We start from the raw sequence: 12364 nt of genomic DNA, 5'->3' as shown, positions 1-12364 counted from the left end.
AGTGACCTTGTTTTTGAAGGAATTGAAGGGCTTTTTTTGTTCATGGAAAATCCATTTCATCCACTTTGAATTCAAGGAAATGATGTTAGTCCAAGATCTTTAAGACACTCCTATCCCACCATCCCCTCACCTCAAAGGGAAGCAGAAAGGCAATGCTGTTCTTGAGTTTCGAGATTGCACAATCTATTGAAAGCCATGCTGTACAGTGCTGAGAATTAGAGCAAAGGCACACATAGACAAGGAGGACTGAATAACAATGAGAGCTGTGCCGCAGTGTTGTGTGATTCTTCTGTGAACAAAGACTCAGGGAGCCACATGAGGGGTTCTGTGTACGTGTTAGGGATTATTATCAGAGCACGGGGAACATATTCTGTATGTATCATTTCGCTAATTACTCTTCCGTGCTCTAATTACAGCACAGCAGGGACACATTGGGCTCTTAGATCCCTGCCTGTGCTGGATCACTCCATAGGACTGCTGTTGTCAATCACACAAAGAAAAAGAAGGGAAAAAGTCTGTCTTGTCTTGAAAATCCGATCTGATCCCTGTTCCCCGTACAGCTGTCACTCATCACCTCCTTCCTCTTCCTCAGCTCTGCCCTGACTTAGACACATTTCTCGAAAGCTGTTATGAAAATTCAGCTACTTGTTCTGAAATATGAATAATTGTGTGTCACATGAAACATTGTTTACAACCACAAAAACCCCTTTTTGACTGATGCAGAACTCTGGCAGGGGAGCAAATCCCATCCATAACTGCCTCAGAATGTGCAATGCAGATAAAATGTTGATGGTCAACCAGAGTTTTTTGGAGGAGAAACTGACGATGGAGCACCCACTGTTTGTCACATTTTGCTGATTCCTTTTTCAAGAAAGTGTGTTTACCAAAAAGAGGCGAGCAAAGACATTTTTCTTGTCTTGCACAGCTAATACCAAGACACCTGGCCTGTAAATATCTCCCTCTGCAAAAACTGGAAGTAATGGCTATTAGGTAAAGGAAAAGGGCAACATTTGTCGAATTTGACTTTTGCACCAGCAGTTCAAAAAGTGCCATAAAGAGAAATCCAGAAATAAAGTAGATTAAAAGGCCGTGTGACGCTGCACTTTTCTCCGTTAGCTTTTATTACAAACTCACAATTTCAAAAGCATTTAGGTAGGAAAAGAACAAATCTGAAGCCAACAGTTATAGGTAGACAGATCATTGTTATTTTTTTATGCCCTATCATAAGATTTATCCGTAAAAAATCAAACATTTTAAAGTTTAATGTCAGTGTTAAAAATTCACTGTGCATGTCAACACTCATTTGTGTCTAAATCTAAAGTTTCAAATGTTAAATATTCAATTAAATCAATCTTCACTAAAAAATGAAAGATTTATCTGGACTTTATCTTTTGAAGCATTTTTTTCTTTATTTTATAAGCAAAAACTGATGTAAGATTGAGATTTTAATTTTGTGAATTGAAAGTTAGAAAACCTGTTTTTTAATATTAACACTCAGTCCTTTTGTTTATATGCTTAACTCACTAAAGTTGTCAGCAAAAAAGAGATGTGGTGAAAAAAAATTTAGTTTTTGCAAAACCTATTTTTTTTAATTAGAGGGGAAACTGGAAAAGCCATTAGACTCAAACATTGAGTCCAAGTTTGAAAAGCACCCCCCCCCCCTAACATTTACCTTTTGAACTCTCCCACCCAGCAAATGTACAAAAATAGGGTCAGCCACAAGTCAATGTGTTTGACAGTGATAGATAACAGAGTTGATCAATAGGCAAAAACAACGTTAGGCTACTGATGAAAAGTTTTTGTCTGTTTTTTCTTTAACAAAAGAACTTTACAGGAGAACATATCTGTCTAACTCAAACCTGCAGGGATGCTCCATGGAATATAAAGCAATTCTGGAGTTTTGTCACCACTGCATTGCCATTCAGTATAGCACTCGTACGACATCTTAGCTGGAAATAAATGAACTCTGCAGAACTAGTGAGTCTTTTGACTTGTTGTTTGTGGGAAAATAACCTCCTCGCAGATATAAATTTACACGTCGTGCAAAACCACTGGCTTTCAAAAAAAACTGACTTTTGCACTTTGGTGTCAAATTATGAATTTAAATTCAGTCAGCTGAAAAAGGGACAAAAAAATAGAAAAACAAGCTGATCAGATGGTGGAGCTACAGGAACAACCTTAGAACTTCCAGATTAAGAAAAAGTGGAGCCAAATCAGCTCATCGAGTAACCACTTTGAAATAAGTCAGTCCCCACTGGTTCCAATTTTACTAGGAATTGTAGTCTGGTTTCACCTCTGTAGTTAGATTTATCACCCCAACAACAGAAAAGGAAATACATTCTTTTTACAAACCCTCATTTTTGACATTAACTTTGTGTTCTCAGAGGGTTTGGTTTTAATGATCCTCTGATCATCTTTTGATCTATTTCACAAGTTCCCAGTGGTCGCTTGCAAACACCTCTGTTGGTTTTTATAGGATACAGTTTCTGTAGAGCGGCATGAAATTAGAAATTCTTGAGGGGGGGGGGCTGTTGTCACGGAGTGAGCCTACCTCCACTTCCCATCACCCATTAGTTAGTTCTGCTAGCCCCTCACAATCCCGACTTACCATTAGCGGTGCAACAAAAATGACAAGCCATATCTGAGCTACCCAGCTGAACAGTTTTGAACCAGCTGCCAACTTGGACGAGGAAAACAAAGACGTACATAATCTGTTTGTCTGCAAGTGGACGCATTCAAATGGAGCAGAGCAGGGAGCTAATTGCAGTTTCTATGTCACAGCTACAAGCTTCATACAACAGTATTTATCTGCTCTTCATTCACAACCTTTTTGAATTTTAAAAAATCCTCAGATATGCAACTTTAAGATTAGTTTTCCTATTTATACGTCCTCCATCTTCAGAAAAAGACAACAAGAACATGTCAAAAACACCTTTTTATTGGACTGGGTCTGTAAAGCAGCTTTACTGCCTTCAAATTGCTCTTTAATACACTCAAAGCTTTTGTGAGCATGTCCTCTTTCATCCAAAGGACTTGCCTGTGTTGCTGTGCCTGGCTCCAGTTTCTGTTGTTTTTAGAAGCATTTGTCACATGCACAAACATGGAGTTAAATCTCTTGATCGAGTCCACTGCAGATCTGTTCACTGCAGAAAAGAAAAATGCTCATTTTTGAGGAAAAACGCATCAGCAGACCAGCTAATCTACAACCAGCTGGATAATACTGCTGGATCATCATTCCACATTTTATCCTCGTGAGGCTTATGAAATGAATGAAAGTTCAGATAACCTTTATAGGCCACTAGTATTTCCTCTGCAATGAGCTTCTCGTAACACGAGTTGAGTTCAGCAAACAGAAGATTAAGTCTGAGTCCGTCAGCTGCTTTCTCTGCTGTTTGAGGGAATCAACTGAGGGTTCAGCACCTCATAAAGCTGTCCCACAGTGGCCTCACTCCTGTCATCTCACCTGCCAGCCACAGCCGAGTTGATCCGGGACACACACAAAGGACTTGATCCCCTGAATGGAGACGGCATCAGTCAGCACAAGCCGGACATCTGTCCAACCTATCCTTTTAATTAGAAGCGACTTTTTCAAAGTTGCTTTTAAGATGTCAAATTCTGGTTGGAATTTGAACCAAGAGGCAGAATTTCTTTAAAATCTTGCTGATCTATGGAAATGATTTTTATCGCCTAAAGCCAAAAAAGATTTTGTTTGAATGTTTTTGTCCTATTGCAAAATCTTGTAATTACCATTGCATAACAAAATTTGGTTTAACCCTTGTGCTATCCTATGGGGTCAAGATGACCACTGACGTGTTCTCCCTACCATGACAAAGGTGGATAAAGGTGGAGAGGATTTCATGTAATCCATGGAAACCAGTGAAGATCACAAATCATTAAAAGAAAAACGTTCAGCGCGCTGTCTTGTGGGGTCCAAATGACCCCTTGCTGTGTAGGTTGAGCATTCTGTTAACTTCAACATAGGGGTCTGCCATGTCTGCCTGACAAAGACTAAATCTATTGCACCATCTAGTGACTGTAAGTTGACATGAAACCATTTATTCATTTATTTTTTTAGAGGATGTCAGAATGTTTTTACAGTCTCTGCAAATGGTTATATAATTACCCAAAATCCCATATGTACTTTCCCTAATAAGCTATCATTCATTCCTTTAAACCAACACAAAAATAAAAACCAAATAAAGAAACACCACCATCTCTGGTTTTCTAAAATATCTATTAACACAAAGAAAAACAACAATCAATAACAGCAGCAATTACAGTAATTCTATTAGTCTCATCGATAAACTATTTTACAATTTTCAGAAAGAAATGCGTTCTGACCTGTGTTAAAAGGTTGATGAACCTCATCAGACAAAACGAGCAATGCATTTTTATTATTTTTATTTATTATTCATATTTGTTGTGCACAGACTCTATTGTCTTGAGCTAAATAGGACCAAAACAGCATGTCCTCACTCTTCCATCTAAATATTTATGACTTTCTGACTATCATCTTCACCTGCACCACATAAGAAAGTTCTAACATGATTTTTTCATGCGAGCTGCACAGTGATGCAGTGGTTAGCGTTCTTGCCTCACAGCAAGAAAGCTTTTATGTTCATATCCTGGCTGGGGGACCGGAAACAGAATCACCAATGGGGGACCTTTCTGTGTTTGCTTGTTTTCACCAGGGACTCTGGCCTTGCTTACTCCATCCAAAAAACATGCTTCATAGGTTCATTGGTTGCTGTAAATTGCCCCTAGGTGTGAATGCAAGTATGCATGGGTGTGTGATTGTGGCCCTGCGACAGACTGGCAACCTTCGCCCACAAGTGGGGTTAGGGCCCGGCAGCATCATGACCCTGAAATTGACAAAACAGTTTGGATGGATGGATGGATGGATGGATTTTTCATGTAGGTCATGTTTGTATGACTTCATTGTTGTCTTCTAAACTTTTTTGTGTAGCCAGCACCCATAAAGTTAGACTTTCTTAGATAATCTGGACACATTGTAGTGTTCAATAAATACTCCAAATACAAACCAACAACAGGTTAAGGGAGCTAAGGGGAACTTTATAAACCTACAGCAGGAAGATGCAGACAAGAAACCGGACTTAAACCTTCAATAAAGATTGAAAGATTTTATTTATTTGTGTTGTCAGAGCACAAGTCTAATTTTATTGCTCTAAAATAGTATATTTTCTTAATTAAGAAAACAGTTTAAGTTTATTTCTTATTCCCAAAACAAAGGGCAAACACTTGGTTGACTGAATTGCCTGTCATCATGAGCAGAGGAACAATCACTCCACCTTGTGGCAGTACGAGTAAACATTTGTGTCTGCATCACAATTTTCAGCAATGATACTGCAGAATTAGAATCATAAATGCATCTCTATAGAGACATAAATAAATAAAATAGTTTGAAATTGTTTGTTTCTTACATTTGTATAGAAGTGATTGTGCCTTTTTTTTACACTGCCCCACACAGATCCATTCATACTGTATACAAGGTCATAAATCTACGAGTAAGATACTGTATTAACTCATCTCTGAGGTCCAGGTATTTTGCATGTGGTCTTGCTTGCCATGTCTATGTGGACTATAACATATAGAACATGTCTTTGTTCCATGTAAATAATGCACATCTGTGTGAGAAACTATTGTTTAAACTGAAAAGGAAAATTCAGCAAAACAAATAGGCAGCTTTATAAGATGACTATAATAAAACAAAACATGCATGTTTGCTAGTCTTGTTTAGTTATTGCATTTTCAAACAGATGACTGAGTCTTGCTTTATGATAAATGTTTGTCTTATGAGGGGTTTTTTTTTCAGCTTAGTGAACGTTTTCATGTCAGATCATAAAGGTTTGTAATTTGTCTTTCTGGTTGTGGCTTTGCACTTACTTGTGTTGTTTACTTCCAGATGAACCACTTATGGTTACAAGACAGGAGGATCCATGTGTTTTGACTGAAAAGCACTATTCCTTTTATGATAGATTTACTAAAACATACCAAACTAGAAACCAGAGCATTTTTAGACATATTGGTGCATTTTTTAAACCACAAACAGCTGCATTTTAAAGCTCTTTGTCACAGTTATCGTAAAAGCTTGGTTAACAGGGCATTTGTTCTCTGAAGAACTGGGAGACAACCTTTTCATAACATGAAAACATTGTTCAGAGCAAATAAGACAGCAGATTACCCATTATAGAAGGTCCCAGGAAAGTCCTATTTAGGTCAGAGTGTGCAACACCAAAAAAATGTAACAGTAAAATAGAAAAATGTCTGTAATTGGGATGATAAATAAGAGCGTTATCAGAAGAAAAAAAGTTGGGTTTTATAAAGAGCTTCCAGGGAAGATCAAGGGCAGCATGTTTTTTTTTTAAAGAAATTCACACACCTTTTGAATCTCTCTTCAAAAAGCTGCAGTCATATCTGAACACGTTGCACAGCACCACTTAAAAACACCTCAGCGCAGAACCACAAAACATATCATAAAGCTGTTGATTTGTGCCAAGATCTGAGACTCACGCTGTCACACAGGCAGCCATGGCACACCACAGAACTTAATATGAGATCATATGTGTGACAGAAAGCCTTTGCTGCAATTTGGGTCAGAAGTGTGCAATGACCACAAATCAACATGGTGCCTCAAAACTGAAATCACGCAATCTATTTGATACCTACAAAGATTTAAAACCAAAGTTTTTTTGGACATTCAAGATATTTTTCCTGGTTTTAAGTTGTTTTAACTTATTGTTGCTCTACACCTATAAAAGCTTTTATCTAAAGCAGCACAGCTCAGAAAGAGCTAAAAGAGCTAAGAATTAAAAATAAGAAAATAATCATTAAAATGAGTCAAAATTATTTTGCTACAGATTCTTGAAAAAAGACAAATGTGATTTAAGACTCAAGTACTCAAGATAACTCCAATTGCATTGAAATTTTTGGTTCATTTAAAAAAAAAATTTAAAGTTCAATAAATGTTGACAAGCTTGTTCACATTTTGTTTTTAAAATGAGCTTTTCTACTTATTACACACATTTTTTGTCACTGTAATCAGTGTTAACTAAACTTAGGTAAATAAAAACTAAAAAGATACAAACTATTTGCTTAGAACTAGCAAAAAAGTACCTTTTATTGGACTGCATGTTTCTCGGTTTGAAGTCATTCTATCTGACAGTTAACTTTTTTAGCTTGTTATTCTCTTTTTGGATGCTTGTGTGGAACTCCTTTTGATATCTTATAAGATATCTTATAAAGTTCAAATGACTTGCTGTTTGGAGAGATCATTTTACTACTTTCTTGTAATTTTCTTCATAAGATTAGTGTTAAAAAACTATTTCCGGCTACCTCTTCTTGCAATGAGAATCTCTGGCTGGGGTATATTTATTGCAGCGGGATTATAGGATGGTGATGAGTCATGTGCAGCTTTTTTTTTAAAGTTTATTTAGGAAACATGGAATAGCCAACATGAATTTTCTTTGACATGTAGAAAAGTAGGATCTATCAGACAAACAAAAAAACAACAACACTATTTAAACTTTGACAAATTTATTTAGTTCCATAAAAGATTTAACAGGAAAATTAACACATTTTCAAGTCGATTTCTTTGCATAAGTACATATTTGGCCTTTTCTGGTGCAGGAAGTGAAGATATTAGTTCAGTAAGTTCATAAAAAGTATTTTTAAAGCTTGACCTAGAGTTGAAAGTATTTTTTTTGTGAAACAATTGAGGCATAAACACAAACTTTGGTCAGCATTTTCAAGCGTTTAACCATGTTTCTACACATCTGTTTGTAGCAGCTGGCTTTTCTTGGATATTAGGGAATCAGCAGTCACAAAATAGGAAATGCTTTTTTAAATAACCGTGTTTCGTCTTGCATTTGTGGGTGGAAATGAACATGAGGAGTTGCTCTCTGTTCTGGGTCTGTGGCGTCATGGTAGACTCAGGAGGATCCCGATAAACTAACAGAGTTGTGTTACATTTTCTTACAACAAAGAGACTTTGTCCAATAGAAACATTATTTCTTCCATCTCCTTAAATCTTGGCCATTATAAGTGTCCGTTTCATTGAGCTGTAAAACATGTGGGACCACTGTCTATCTGCTATTTTAATGTAACATTTCAATGTTTTTGTTCTCACAAGGCCAAAAACAATGCAACATTGAAACCTCGTTTTTTTTTGTCCACGTTTAGTGTTGATGTCTCGTCATTTTTAGTGGAGTATTTGATGAAGGTATCTGTCAGGATTGCTTTCTCCTCCTCTCCTTAGCCCCGAGCTGACTGGAACCGGTCTCTCGGCTGTCCCCTCAGGGCATTGGCTCTCTGGTAGTGCCTCTGCAGTTCCCGATCCTCCTTCTGACTCTCCTGAAACTTGTCTGTGGGACTCTGACCTTGACACAAAATCGCTCTCTTCATCTGCCTCCTGAACCTGGCTGCCCGACGAGATTTCTTCAATCCTGAGAAACAAAAAGTGTCAAAAGTAAAGAACACAGGGATTAAATCTTAAATCCCCTGGAAATATCACCTTGTGTGTCAGGTTTGGTGGGTTTACCTGAGGTGACTGAAGGCTTGCAGCCAGTGTGAACCCAGTGCACTCCTCTCATTAGTCCGCAGCCTTTTGCGGTGACTTCGAGCTCTCAGTCCTATTAAGGCCTGGGCCAGGTCTGCCTCATCTCCGAGTCCCCAAACCAGCTTGGCTCTCTGCTCTGCATCGTGGTCTCCTGCTGCCCTAAACAGCCTCTGCAGCTGCCACAAATTCACATTGCTGAAAATGTTTCCAGAGCCAGCCTTCCTGCTCCTCCTCTCAGCCAGGCGCCACAGTGACGAAGGGCCAGTTGAGCTGTCGTCCATCCAGAGGAACACGGGAAAAAGTGGACATTCACGGATGCTAGTGTGGAGAGAGGGAAGAGTGAGGATTTTCCTTTTGGAAATGTCCCAAAGGGTTCACAGTTGACCAAAATGGAGCATCACAGAACATTGGTGCATAGGGGAAAGTGGGAGAAGGTTCATCCGGTATAAAGGTTATTTAGGAGCTCATGTCTCTCCTGAGACGGGAAGTAGGGAATGAACACAGATCTACAGATCCTGTTCCAGGAAAAGCACTGACAGTCTGCTGCATGTCGTGCATCGGGGAGTCTTTCCTGTTTCTGTAATCCTACTTGAAGGTGAGTGAAGATCAGCACTTTAAAGCCCTTTTAGCCAACGCAGATGGCAATTCAAACTCTCTGACGGGGTCTGATGAGCAGCTCTGATGTCTCAATACCTCTCAAATATTCATAATAATATTTTCAACCAATAAATGAATATTTTAAACAGGAAAATATTTCTACTTTTTTATTCCTTAATAGAAAATTACTGACTTGAAATTAAACTAGAACAGATGAATCGACTGTTTTAAGAAAAATCATATTTATCCACTGTTGCCCTTTTCTCATGAAATGCCAGGATTACATCCACAACCCTTCATTATTATATGTTAGTTACATATAAAGGCTGTTATTGGAATAGTCTGGACTAAATTGAATCATCCAAATCAAATTTGATGTAGCTCTGTTTGATGTAACCTGGATTGTGAAATGGTGCTTTTTAACTACTGTCTTAAAGTATTTCATCACCTCACTTTATTAATTATCTGATCACGTTAGGATTACTAATCCATCATCACTTTTACATTAAATGCAGATAATGAAAACCTTTTGAAAACATTGTGATGGTAAAACATCATGCAGGTGCATAAATGTCAATAATTTATAATGTCACTTTGCATCACATGGTTGAGCTGGAGTCCACACATGGAAAATTGGCTGTGAGGGGTTTGTGGTTAAGTCAGCTTTGTCTCACTGAAATATCTGGCTATAAACCAAAACGTCTCATCCTGCTGCTGGTTGAAATACTTTGTGGGAAAAGGGAAATGATGGTTGTGTGGGACAGTGTCAGGAAAGTGACTTGGATTTGGTCCATTCACTGGGTTTGGTTTTAATGAGCTGGATAAAGGAGGGATGTCAGCCTGCTTGTTGGATTTTAATGAAATGTTTGTTAAGATGTGTTGCTTCTTGCTAGCAGACAGAATTGGCGCTTGTTATCTGTGTTACTTCACTAACTTTGTTATCTTACTAAGCTGTACCGAACAAGCTAAATATGCATGCTCTTTCCCATTTCCTAGTCGTTTCAGGAGACTGGCATTGTTGTTAAACCTAAACCAGCTAGGGAGAGTTCAGTTTGTCCTCACTTCTCTTTTTAGGCATGTCTGCCTATTCATTCACTTTCATCCTCCATCTCTCTTTACTTATTCTCATTTCTATGTATTTCTATCTTACATGTCATTAGGCTTCTAATGACATAGTTCTCCTCTGTATTTAACTTCTGATGTACTTGTTGGTACATTCACTTGTGCATTTTACAGTTGTTGCCAAGCTTTTTTTAGTATTTTACTAAAGCAGAATAATTAGTAAGCTCCAGACTAACCTGATCTCAAAGAGATGGTCAAAAAGGACATTTAATTAGGGCTGGTGTATGAGCATGCAGTTTTTTCTCAGTGGGGATGGGGTTCTTTGTCATATGAAATGTTGTCACTAAAAGGGATGATTAAATATGCAAAACTTCAGCACTTCAGCACAAGTCATTGGCAATGTTCAAAAAAATGACAATAATCAACCTTTATTTTGAAAATCCAATAATGATGCAGGAAATCCATGGATTAAGCTTTTTGTTTGTTTTGCTTTTAAGGTACTACTATTTTGTTATTGTGCCCCCCCTCCCCATAACCAAAAATTTTTTTAATATTTATTATCCACGGACACAACATGTATTTAACCATGTTACCATTAGCTTTTTACCATGGTAGAAGAAGAATTCAGTAGCAAATCACAAGATTCCCTGGACTTGACAATATCAAACTTGTTTCCAAAAAAATGATTAGAGCAAAGTGATCTCCTCTCTTTTAATTTTCATATTTTTAAAATATAATTAGCCTATTAGAATGTCTCACTTTACCCCAATCCAACAAATTTAATCTGAATAACGCAATTATTATTATTATTTTTATTATTGTTTTACTCGTTTACATAAGTAAATTTGTCTTCTTGGTCATGTTAGCCTAACAGCAGGCTAAACAGCTTCTACTCCTGAGAGAAAGGTAATATAACATTTGTAAACCTGTTACCTGCAAAAGTTGTTCACAGGGTTGCACCACATTTTGTGAAGGCCAAATATATTATGTAATAAGAATTACACTGTTGATCTGTAAGCCAAGCCAATCAAACATTTGACAATTTATCACCTGTTATTGATGAATAAGTAGCAACAGAAACAGAAAAGTGAAGGTTTACTTCTCATAAACTTTGAAACTCATCTGTCCTCCAAATCTGGAATGCCCCTTATCTACGACAAGCTAACTGGGAATGAAAGGGGGGAGAAATTGACAGTAATTTTGGTATTTAGATGTATCTGTTTTCTAAAAGTATGCCGTAGCAACAAAATGTTCATGAAATTGTTCATCAGTGTTATCAAAATAGTTCAAAGAACGATCCTCGTCAAACGTTTTCACCAAAGGAGACCCTCTTTGCAAAAAGTTTGGACACCCCACCCCAACTCTAACAGGTATAATAATAAAAAAATAATAATAACAAACGATTTGAATATTTTTTATGTGAAAAGTTTGTAGGTTTTTCCCAGGCTGTCTCCAGTCCTCCTGTAGAGATGTGATGCTCTCATTCAGTCAGCTTTTATTGCACATTAACGGTTTATCCCCGAGGCTCACATAAGTGGGTCAGACACCATCAGCTCATGTGAAAGAGTTCACATCACGTTGTGCGCAGTCACGTTAAGTGCAAACCCTACCCTCTGGGCGATATGAGTATGCATTATGGTTTTTTGTGCTTGCTTTTTTGCTAAATTGGGATAATAGCACAGAAATCTGCACACAGACAAATAAAGCAGCACTAAAACAAGCGGCTCTGACCTCCAATTCACTTAACCTGGAATGTCTGACGTTCCTAAGAGCAAAACAAACAGGCTGCACTGTTTATTTAAGCTAATCTAATGAAATAGACCTACACTATGACCTCTGGTGGGCTGTCATTTAACAGAAGGCTTGAAAACTTCACGTTTTTCGTCTAAAAAAATAGCAAAAAAATGTTCATAAATCACATTAAATAGACCGTAATCAGAGCATTTACTCACCCAAGTGCATTCAGTTTTCTAATAGACCTAACTTTCTTGTGTCCTTATAGTAGTTTCTCTTAAATCAAGACTTGTAGTGAGTGTGATAGACCTTTACTTGAGTCTGCTGACGTCCTTCAATGAGCGTTTCTTCTGAATCAATGTCATTCAAGCGAGCAATGAAAGCCGACATCAGTTC

The sequence above is a fragment of the Oryzias latipes genome, chromosome 15 (genome assembly GCF_053564925.1).
Source record: "Oryzias latipes strain Hd-rR chromosome 15, Olatipes_Hd-rR_3.1".
In the NCBI taxonomy this organism is placed as follows: domain Eukaryota; kingdom Metazoa; phylum Chordata; class Actinopteri; order Beloniformes; family Adrianichthyidae; genus Oryzias; species Oryzias latipes.
This window is presented reverse-complemented; position numbering follows the sequence as displayed.